The sequence below is a fragment of the Lates calcarifer genome, linkage group LG13, assembly GCF_001640805.2.
Source record: "Lates calcarifer isolate ASB-BC8 linkage group LG13, TLL_Latcal_v3, whole genome shotgun sequence".
In the NCBI taxonomy this organism is placed as follows: Eukaryota; Metazoa; Chordata; class Actinopteri; family Centropomidae; genus Lates; species Lates calcarifer.
In genome coordinates, this window is record NC_066845.1 from 3,727,592 (window position 1) to 3,739,992 (window position 12,401).

At 40.1% G+C, this 12,401-nt stretch overlaps 1 long non-coding RNA gene across 1 annotated transcript; it reads left to right on the forward strand.

The window, feature by feature from the left end:
- Nucleotides 1–242: 242 nt before the first annotated feature.
- Nucleotides 243–9,920, forward strand: LOC127143174 (uncharacterized). The gene is made up of 3 exons (XR_007814417.1): nucleotides 243–398; nucleotides 7,066–7,164; nucleotides 9,753–9,920. It is a non-coding gene; the product is annotated as an uncharacterized LOC127143174 (long non-coding RNA).
- Nucleotides 9,921–12,401: the final 2,481 nt, after the last annotated feature.

Consider the following 12,401-nt stretch of genomic DNA (forward strand, 5'->3'; position numbering starts at 1 on the left):
TACCAGCTTAAAGTCCTGGAGAAAGTTCTGTTGGAAGCGCATCATATATATCTAAAATGGGAATTCATTGTATGGGGTGATCAGGGACAGAATGAATAGTGATGATAGGGTGGTAAAAATAAAAAAAGTCTGACCAAGGTGGCAAAGATGATGGTATTGGTTAAAAGTAAATAAAGACGTTTGAAGTTACCGTCCCTAACCTCAGAGAGCTGTCTTTAGCAGTGGAATGCAACGGCACTGTTAACACTTGTTATCTTGCCTGTCCCGTCTTGTAATACAACTGTGAATAACTGTAGTGTCCAGTCTGCTCTGAGTCCAACGTGAGAGGATAAAAAAGTAGCAGTGCCCAGAGGGTATATTCTAACTTCTTGTAAACACAGTGATGGCTGAAGCTCTTGGTATGTAAACAGCTTTTAATGCTAACACTAGCTATGTAGCGATAGCAAATACATACAGCACATTGAACCAAGTGCTGTGAAAGCCTAAACACAACCATAAAAACCTTAATAATGCTGTCACTCTGAGTGAATATTGTACTGGAAGATCAGATGTTTTGGCAGAAGAAGAAATTCATTGTCAGTGAACATTTTACTGATACCTTCAATATTAACATTTCCTCATTATGTTGATAGAAAACATAATCCAGTCACCATTACATTTCCTTCAGAATGTATTTTTTTTGTTGTTGCAAATTTGTTGTCTCCTCATTTTCTATCATCTTTCTACACTGGACTCAAAAGTAAGGCCTCTTACCAAAAGAAGCGCCACAGGTTAAGACTGTGCCACACTCCCAACAACACCAAGGCATACAACCTCAATTATTAAATATATGACATTTTGTCCTTGATTATATAATGAATATTTGAGCGGAAAGGAATGTGCTCATCAGATCAGACTGTCCTGAGAAAATTTGGCGTGCTTAACACCTTTGTTCTCCGTGGCAAAGACTTTGGCTGCGGATGAGCGTTCCCAGCAGACTGAGGTTATCACAGTGAGTGTCTGTGTGAGTGTGTTCAGCCATCTGAAAGATAGACTTGATATCACACCACTCTTTCGGTCTGTCGTGTAATTTGCCACGTGAAGCCCCTCTGACACCACCCACCAGCTCAAAACCACGCGTGCACGCACACACACACACACCGTCACATCGGAGTCACCTCATACATATCACACCACCTCTCACCAATTGGGTGTCAGAGAGTCTCCAGTAACAGGTGTTTTGTGTGCCTGTGCGTATGTGTGTGTGTATGTGCCTGTGTGTGTGAGAGAGCGAGCTGTTTTACTATATTCACAGGGTCTGAAAATAAATTCAACACGTTTAGAATCATAATTAAAATTCATGATTGAAACTGTGGAGGCAGTTTTGTTGGATTTTCATTGCATCATTTCTTTCCTCTATTTATTATAGTGTTAGTTTTGTTAGTAACACACCTTTTCATCTTTGCCCACACTCTTTCTTCAGAAGTTGCATTGTACTCTGTCCCCTTTGAACATCTGGTGTCTTTTTTCATCCCAACATGCCCTTTGGGAGTCTAGAATTACTACACCAGTGTGTATGTTGCAGGAATTGCAGGTTTAAACGTCTTAGTCATTTGTCCCCCTGAGCTCTCCATTCTTGAGCTGTTATGTATATGTAGGATTAAAGATTTTGTTTAGTTCTGTGGATGCAAACATGTTAGTCGACTTACAGAGGCTAAAATATTTGATATTTTCCATGTGCTTTGTCTAGCTTCTCTTTATTTTAAATAGCTTTTATTTGGTTAAGGAAAGACAATTTATGTGTCAACCTTGTTGTTAAACTTGCTGCTATGAAAATCACTGTTTTGTTGTTTATCCCAGGTCTTCAACTTTAAAACTGAGCCTGTCAACACATTCACAGAAAAACAATGTCACCATGGTCATAAAGTGGCCGCAGACAATGCTGACTGCCTGAGTGGAGACTGCAGAGAAAATTCCTACAACTTTTTAACACAGTTAAAAACACTTAAACCTAATATGGGTTTATGAAAATCTAGTCACGTTTTGTTGCCTGGAATCTTTGTCATTCCTGTTGAAAACTGGCAGACTCACTATTTTTCACTAATGTTTAACAGTCCCATAGAAAAAAATCCAACTATACTGACCACAACAGTTTTGTGTTTTGAGTAAATTATTCATATGTAATCATGAACACATTCAGTAGATTTCATTCAGCCATACCCCCTACTTCACTTGAAAACAATAAACCATTATCTAGGAGTTTTTTGGGGAGTAAATCTTTTAAAGGAAGTGACTGCAGTAAAAGGGGGATTGAGAGAAAGTTGATACACACACAGTAAATGGCAGGTCTATGTCATAAAACAGCTGTTGGGAAGCAATAAACATTACAGACTGACTCAGGGTCTATGGGAAGTCATTTCCAGTGCAGTCAACATATAATAAACATACATTTGTAAGTGTAGGCTGAGGCACCATATGATTAAAGGTTTGAGATATGTTGGGTTAAAGCGAGTGATTTAACACACTGTCATTTATTGATTTAGCGTATTGAAAGTCACATGGCCACGGCCAAAAGCCACGTTTTTGCTGTTTACATATTTTGCTGTATATATTAATATTGTACTAATGTTTAAACAGCAGTTAGTATATGAGATTGATGTTCTTTAAAAAAAATAAAAATAAAATGTATTATGTAAATAGATACTGACACAGTGTCCCATTTGAGTAACGTAGCAGGTCTGCAGGTCTGCAGGTCTTGAACACAGATAGAAAATACTGGACAGGTTTAAATCTAAAAATAGAATACAGGTCACAGGATGTATCATTTGGGTAGAAATGGCTGAAACATGATGATAGCTAAGTAATTTAGTAAATGGGAACAAGAAAATGGCTCATACACTTTAGTGACAGGTGTGGCTCAGTGCGAGAAGGAGAGCCAGGTGTGCAGAGAGGTACAAGATCAGGTGATGGGCGTAGGCGGGAACACACTGAGGACACTTCCAGACTGGTGATGTGTGCTTAACTGTTTGTATTAACAAAAAATGATGCAATACCTGCATGTACTGATCACATCACATCAGTCAGAGTGTGGCTTTGAACTGACACTGCCAAGAGGAAGTAAAAATGTTTTCCCAAAGATTTAACATTTTGGTTTTGTTTGTTTATTTTCCACAGTTTTCAGTTCTGGCTGATTTGACTCCTGTTGGTATGTGCTCTGAAAAAGAGGTATAGTCAGACAGAATTATTATAATCACCTGTGTAGGTTTAGCATGTGTGCAGGACCATTTTTTAGCTAAGCTCCCCCACTCTGCAGTGTACTGTGGGACAACAGTTGAGACTTAGGACACAGCTGTGGTCTGGAAAGTTCATAATAAATACAAAGCTTAAACTGAAATACGTCTGCATAGGCTCCAAGGTTACAACGCAGGATACAATATTTTCTCTCTTCTGTTCATATTACTGTCCCCTGAGATTTCTTTCTTTGCACCGTTTTGTTCAATAAAAAGTTGTTTAGGAGAGAAAATAAAACAAACAAACAAACAAACAAACAAACAAACAAACTTAACTGTTAGCAAGCTCGTTAAGATAGATTTGTACCATTGACTCCTATCGCCAAACTGTGTATAAACAATTTTTATGGAACAGTTTATACTCTGACAAAAGAGGAAGTCCAACTACACGCTGCTAATAAGCTTCATTAGCTTCTTCCATTTTGGACTCTCTGGCTCTCTGTTCCCTCAAAAGTCAACACTATCAAGGAAGATTGGTATTGGACAACAGTAAAATTTGCCCAATTCTCTAAACTTGATCCTCTGATTGTGGTGGAATCCGGGTGTGACCAGGCCTTTAGAGGGAGAGGGCTTGGGTCTAGTGCTGAACATAAGGGGGAGACAGGGCAAGTATCATAATAAAAAGACACAGCTTTTTTTCTATTATGTTCTATGTTGTACCATAGCTATCTTTAGATATATGTTGTTTCCTGTCAAGCCCTGCCCACATCTGTTGCTCTGTACCATGTTCGCTGGCAATTTCCTCCTGTCATATGTAAAACTGTGGCACTTTACTAAAGGGATGTGAAATCTCACTGTATAGTTTCTTCTTCTAATGACCTTTTGAAAAGAAATTGAAACTTTCATTGGTTTCTTACTTTTCTGAGGCATCAGAATAAGCCACAGTTTTCCTATTTGTGGCTTTACCACCCTATGAGAACTTTCTTGACACTTGATATGCTTTTTTTCTTGACTGTACTGACATTTAACACCATGACACGCCGCAGTGTGTCTGCTCTCAGTTTCCATGATCTTAAAATATGCATTCACAGTGTTTCTAAAGGGTGAAAAAGCACAATTTACTCTTTAACATATTAGTTCAGGAGGAACAGTTTTGCTGATTTATGTGAACAGTATGTGAACACCACCACATCAGCATGCATTAGGACATCACCACAGTTTTAACACATCACAGGTTGATACTTCTGGGAGAATCAAGATGCTATTAATGGAGTCTTACAGTACATCTCATTTTACATTTACTTTTTAGGCCTTAAGCTGACACACATCCAGAGCAACTTAAAATGAGAGGGGGTCAGTGTGGGCACTTCAGGGGCACATCAGGGGCAAAAAATGTGACGTGATGTGTGCGTGAAAAACAAGATGTAGATCTCTTTAAACACTAAACTAAAATAACAAAAATGAGCTGACTGACCCTGGGAATTATTCCTGGAGATTTTACCGTGTAATGTTTGATAATAATATGTGGCTCATGGGGAGACAGACAGTGTATAATACAGTATGTGTGCAGGGTCACATCATGTCAAGAGGAACTAGCAAGTGCAAAGATAAGATAACAAGAAAAAGGTCTGTGCCCATGTTGACAGCTCAACGAAGCTGTGATGTTCATTACACACCAGGAACAAAAAAAAACAAAAAAAAGAAAAGAAGAAGACAGCTTTACAACGTAACCTTGTTTTAAGGGGTCACAAGCCAAAATGTCTGGGAACCATTAATCTAAGCATTACTTTATCAGCCTGGTGCTTTTAGCTAAATGCTAATAATAGGATGCTATTAAGCCTACAGCAGTCATTTTAACAGGCATGTTTTCATATAATTTTGAACACAATGGCAAGTTTAGGCCAGTTGTCGAGAAACACAGAGAAAGGCGAGGCAAGGTAATTATAATACAGCATATTTCATTACAAGTAAACTCAGTGTGTTTTCTGTGCATAGCGCAGGCACAAACCAACTATTCATAAGCCTGAGAATATAAAGAAGTTTCAGTTCCCAGGTCACTGGGAAGTTTATTCCAGAGAACAAGAACACAATTAAAATTCTCGATAGATGAGGGGAGGCCACCACTCCCACTGGCTTCTAAGTCTCCCCACTTAACACTATGGTGGTAGTGACCACTGTATCTCTGATAGATACAATAAGCCGTTATATTAACAGAGATTATGTGTAGCAGATGTTTCATATCAGTGACCTTGATACGCTTACTTAGGTAATGGAAATATGTTTCTGGTGTTGAAGCAACTAACAGTGGGAAAAGTAGAATGAGTTCCTCAGAGGTGCAATTATGCAGAACACTGACTTACTGGAAGCTTCTGTCTGTATTACATCCAACATGGTCTTGATTAACTGTGGTACTCCCACTTACTCACTGCTTGTACTGCAAGTAAAATGTAGAATATATCAGTACATGCTCACAACATTCTCACAACTCCCTGAAAAGTACAGTGAGTCAGCTGCAAAGCTGTTCATAACAGCTTTAAAGAATCACCATGCAAAATACCCTCAAATATTCAGAGTTCTTGAGGAAGGACACTGTGTACAGTGTCAGGTGTGACGTGAATGAAGATTATGAAAATGTACAAGGATACTCAGTGTGTGGCCTTGTGTAAATGTGTTTCTTTCCCTGGATAAAACTCTAAAGCCACAGGAAACCTCTAGAAAATGTGTCACAGTGAGTTTACTCACCAGATTAAATAGTTACCTGAGTTTTAAAGTTTTGCAATGTTCTTATGCAAGAATGGGTTGGGTGTTAATCTCTATCCCCAACTCAAAATCCGGATAATTCTGGACACAATCTCTGTCCTGTTGGATGATATTAAGGGACTGAGTCAGCCCTGGCTCAGTCACTGCTCACATAATCTTGAACTTTTTAAATTTTAATTAAGGGACTCATACACATAATCAGTCTAATCATTATAAAATGTCATCTTTTATTATGAGATAAGATTAAGATAATGAAGGTGTTATTGTTGCTTAGAGGCAGCGTACCAGCTGGAAAACTTTACAGAGCTTAATTGATCTCAGTATTTGGCCAGCTAATGCTTATATAATTTCATGCGTGTAGAATAGTATAACAATAAAGGCATACTTTTGTCTTTCTGTCCCTCCTACTATCCAAACCTCTGCCAGTCACCTGATTGCCACACCCATTTAAAAACCTGCTCTTCATTCCCAGATTAAGCCACACCTGTCTCTCATCCACCCCACTGAGTTTATATATACCTGCCAACAAACACTAGTTTGTGGCCAAATTGTTTGTTGTGCTACCATGTTCATTCTCCCATTGTTTGCCTGTTTGTTCATGATCTCTGCCTGTTTTAGGGGTGTGTCTGTTTGCCTTCTCTTTTTGCCCTCCCTGAATGACCACTTGTAGCTGACCTGTTTTCTGAATAATAACTAAGTAAACCATGTTTTAACCATACCTGGAAAATGGACGTGTTTCATGATGTTATCAGTTACTCTGGTGGCATGGCTCTATGGACGACAGTGCCAACCATTTTGGTCCAGACTGCCTGGTCCAGAATATCTCAACAGAGACACACAGAGGTTGTAAACACTGTACTCGTTAAACTGTGAGCGTCTTAACATGTTTAGTTTAGTTTAGTTGTATAGTAGTTGTTTTGTTTAGGAAAGCTGGAGGAGGTATTCAAATGTCTTCCCCATTTTAGTAAGCAATTGAACATATGTATAACAACAAGACTCAGCATAATTCAAAGCAACTTGCCAGTCATTTAGTTGAGCTGACTTAACTTTTATTTGGAGATCAATACTCTTTGATCATCTTTTTTTTTTTCATCAGTGTGACACATTTGCTACTTGTATCCTGAGACAACATCAGCCTCCTCTCTCTCACTGAAGGAACTTCATGCACCCAAATGTCAGCATGCCCGGAGCAGAGGTCAGTCTGGCTGTGTCGCTGCTGTCTCTCATTGTTAGCCTTTACAGCGTGTGCTCCATGGCGATGTAGATCAAAGAGTACAGTCTGAGTCATTAACTCGCTCCCCATTGTACTCCTCACTCAGGTTTTTTTTTTCCCATGGAGTTTTGTAAAGAATCTAGTTGCTGGGCAGAAGGGGAGCCACGTCCAGTTAGAAATAATTCTGTACGAAGCAGTTTGAAGGCCAAGCCAGAATAGTTTGGTGAAAGTAACACCAGTATTTATACTGGAATTATACACTTACATTTTTGTTTAAAAAGAAATCTATAAAATACATTGGCTTACTTCGATTTGAAAAAGAATGTTTATGTATGCCAGTTCCAAAGTATTTGATACTAGTGCAGGCTGTGGAAAGAATGTCTTAAACCTTATAGCTATGGACAATGCACCCAAAGAGCTGGAAAGCAAACAGAAGGTGCTGAATTAGAACACACCAGGCTATGGCTATCTCATATTACTGTTAAAGCTGGTGTGTGCGGTTGTGCCTTTTTAAGCAAAAAAAAAACCCACTGAAACATTGGTGATAGTGTGTTACTAATCTTTCATAGCTCTAAAACATGCAGACAGACGAACAGTGTCACTTGCATTTACGCTGGGGAAGTTAGACTGTCCAATTTAGAGAGTCTCAACTAACTTGGACTGTGGGAGGAAACTCAAACCCAGGGCCTTCTTACTGTGAGTATGACTGGATTAACTTGGGGAAAAGTGACCTTCTGGGTCCCTGCTGACCCCTCTTTCTTCCCACTGCACACATCAAAAAGCCATTTGACACCTACCTGGCTGACAGGGGCTTCGGCTGTGAGGTGACAACCAAAAAGAAGCTGCACTGACATATTTTACATAATTCTTGTAAACAACACAGCAAGATATTTCCACTGCAGCTCCAATTATCAAAGAGGTAAGTAATCAGGAAATGTTTAACAGTGAACATCAGAAAGAAACACCAGTTTTTGCATGTGCAGAACACTAAAAAGAACACAATGTAATGCAGCCGCGAGACATGTTGCAGTTTGAGTAAAGCGCACAGCCGTGTTCTCAGCCACGTAACACACAGCTGAACTGTCACTCTATTTATGTGCTGTTACAGTAGGTTCACCTTTGATTTAAAGCAGTTCAAGCCTGTCTGTGATGGCTGTAAGAATTCAGAATGACTAAAGTCAAAGAAAATGTCATGGTACCATCACATTACACCCTGATAATGCTTATCAATGTTGGGTGTGGGCTGGCTCTTTTTCTAATCAAGATATAATTCAACGTCGACGTGCACTGTGGTATTTCCAAAGAGGGATGTCTCCCGTGTGATAACGACATGTAGCATTGCACACAGCTTCAGTGTGGTGTGTGGCTGTTGAGTAACACATCCATGCATGCGTGTGTGTGTTGTTGTTTTTTTTAACTCTCACTGCTCTATAAGGTGATCAGTCATGTCAGATTCTGAATATTCCAGAGGTCCACGATGGAGGGAAGCTCTTACCTTCTGTTGACTCAGTCAGTGCTGGAAAGAGACATGACGCACTTGAAACGTGACTCCTCACTCTCTGGCTTGGACTATATAAAGACGGAACTGTTGCAGTGAGGGACCACTGAACCCCCTAAACCTGTGCACGCGCATACACACCAACTTATATATTTGCTTAGTCAGTTTCTCCATCAACCACCTTATCTTGCCAAACCTCTCATCTGTGTTTTTTTAATCTAAAGAATGCACTTTGGAGCATCCTCAGTGGCTTGTTAGCATTCATTTGGTGCATCTGACAAGAAAGGCCGCACTGTTTCTCTCCAATCAATCAGAGGGCCCCCCTGAAAAACCGCATCTCCCCTCTGAACGCCAACACCTCTGTCTTTGCTGCTCTTCTGGCGACTGCGGAACTCCGGGCGTGATTCCGGGCACTGGGATACCTAGAAACTGGGTCCTGCGGTCGTTGCCAGTTTCCATGGTTCCCCACTGTCAAAGGGAGGGTTCTTTCTGGGCCTGGTGTGTTTGTGAAGGCCCTGTGAAAAGATGGCTCTGTGTCCTGAGGTCCCGAGTCCACCGAGAACAGAATTCCTCTGCGACTCCGGCTGAGTTGGGGTTGTGCAGCACAGCGGATGGAAGGGGAAATTTTTTTGGCAGGGGGACACACACACACACAGAAGCAGCATGTTTGGGTCCTGGCTCAGCGCCATGCCTCGGTTAGAAGCTCTGGGGACTGGGTCACAGTGAGGGTCTCACAGGGGGGAAGTAAACAGGCCGGTGTATACACATTTACACCAGCAAACACACATTCAGCTGCGAAGATACAAGATACAGAAACAGACTCAAGTAGACATCTGTACAAGCGCTAACACCTGACATAATACATGCATTCAATATTTTGTTCCCATTTATAATCTGACAATCTTAATAAGCACCAATTTTCACAAAGTTGAACAATCAAACGCCCTAAAATGTCATCAACTGCACTCACAAAAGATTTAAAAAGTCTATTTTTTACAGTGTAGTTTACATATGACTCAGCTCTTGGTAATCCCACTGACACTCCCTCTGTTTTCTTTTTTCTCCCCTACAGGTTAAGGACTATGTACACACGAAGTAGGAAGCTTCTGTTTAATGTAAAACATTCACTATGACTCACCGGAAAGGAGAGAGCGAGACAACATCAGGAGGGGAATTCAGAAAAATGAGAAGAATGGTTCAAATGAAACCAGATAAACCACCCCATGCCTGAGATATAAACAAATCCAAAATCACTGCTGTGGTGTATTACTGTGTTTCATTGAAATAAGGTTGTTTTTTTTGTTTTTTTTAAACTCATTTACAAAACATGATACCAGGAAATTACTGTTAATCAGACATCAAATTGAAGCAGTGTCTCTGCTCAGTGGGAAAAGGATATGTTGGTTGAACTTGAGTCTTTCTGATTTTTAATCCCAAGTTTTGAATAGCAGCAGACTACAAAAGCACAATTGTCCCAAGGCTGAATGTGCCAAAGAGAATCAATGAACAGATTTCAAAGCGACAAGCAGTATCACCAGCCTTTCCAGTTGACGGAGTAGTGGTTCTCCACCTGTTCCAGTAATGAGCTGCTAACTCAGACTTTACCTTGAGGCAAGTGTTTAAATATTAGCTGAAGAATGTACTTCAAATATTTAAAAGTTCTCCCAAAATACCAGACTAAATAGTGTTATGTTTCACAAACTGAAGAGGGGTATTTAAAAACTCTACCTGTCAAGCCTCAGGCCACTGATATCTGCACTGATAATGGACGCACAGGTAAAAACTTTTAGGAAATCTGTTTGTTTTATCACGTCATGACTTTGGCTCCCTGCACTGATTCTGTATCTCAAGTGCAATCAGCATTTGTTGTCATCTGGGAGAACTGCGTCATGACAAGACTTGTCCCTGTTTCCTGCTGGGTTTTGATCCAGCCATTGTTGCTGAGGATTTAGAGGTAAAATTGTTTGGTACTGTATTTAAATTGGATATGTTCCGAGACAGACTGACTCAGGTTTTTGTCAAAGATATCTTTTCATATTAAGTCCTACTGGAACAGGCTTGGTATTCTCTACAGTGAGCAGCATCACTGCAGCTGATAGCGATTCAGTATCTTGCCCCACAGCTGGTCAGTGAGACAGTTGTTAGCTGCTATGATGGCCTGAGGCTGGGCTTTCCTGTTGAAGGACATGCAGGGGTGATGGTTCACTGTGCTTAATGCAGCATTCAAGGAATTGTTGAGTTCTGATTTGATCTGAAAGACTCAGAGAGCAAACATTTGTACACTCTCCTTTAATACAGGCCTAAGGCATAAGCTGAGCATAGCTGTTTTACTATCTATGTGTTCACACTTGACCAGAAAATGAAATAACTTATACTTAAAAAAATAAGAGTGCAGTTTTTTATGATGTTTCAAATGGTCCCTAAGACTCCTCCTCCTCCTTATGCCCACACAGAGTACAGGTTTTGTGTACGTCAGTTATTATTATCTTAATACCACTATGCATACAATAATTCCCTTAAGGATAATATCATTCTTAAACAGACACAGGAAAATGCTGTGAATTTACACCACAGTGTTGAGAAACAGGCTGACTCTGCTCGTACTGCCAGTTGAATGCCTGAGTTTGCACTCGTTGAACGGCTCTGTTTCCACTGTGGCTTCAGAAAAAGCACCTGGGAGCTCCCCACATCGTGGCAGATGGAGGAACAACCACACACCCACTCGGGGGCTTGGGGGCTCTGCTCCGTGGGGCCAAACATAACAATAACCCTCAGGCTGGTCAGCACTCGTACGCTGCTCTGCTTTCCATGAATTTGCAGTGTTGAGTCCAAGGTTTTCCATGGTCATGGCCAATAAAACCCCTGTCCAGAACTGCACTACCCTCTATGAATTTACAGAGAAGGATTTAGTGTGAGGTAGGCTTTAATAGAGCACAGAGATGTGGGACAACCACACAGAACAATATCTCTATTGAATTACATTGTTAATAGAACAACATATGCATGGTTTTTCATATTTTAGCCAATTTTCTAGCAGTCACTGCTTTATATTTAAGTGTATACAGTATGAGAATGACCTTGCATGACTTGATTTATATAATAGCCCAGTAATATGATATACCTGTGGTGTAGAGTAGTTCAGGGGCTCAAACTTGCAGAACCACTGGTAAGGTCCTCAAAACAGTTTCTACTTTAAGGACACACACACACTGAGGTGCCATCAATTGTGTGTTTGGTAAGCAAATATTAACTGTGTTATACTCATCTCATATTTTAAATCACTGTTTGTCCTATGTTAAGTCTCTTTTAATAGAGTAGATATGAAGGCAAGATGTTCACAGATCAGTCAAACTACAATTCAGGAGCAAATAACAGAGATCTTCCTCCCTCTGCTGGACATGCGCAGGCTGTGCCACTTACTGAACTAATGCATTCAACTTAGACAGGAGCACTTGTCACTAATTCTCTAACCTGTTACGATGACCTCTTTCTATTGTAATGAAACAAATAATCAATTGGATTATTCAAACACCAATTATATTTGATTACTCAGGGATTATGGGTACTGATTTGCACATATTTGCAGGGATGTACATATAACATCTGTCTTTATCGTTATGAGAATACTACACAGAGTAATTCGCCAGTCTGTAAAATGAAATGCTTTTTGTAAATGACAAAAGGGTAATTATCAAACTGTGACCTGACCAGCAGAAGTGGA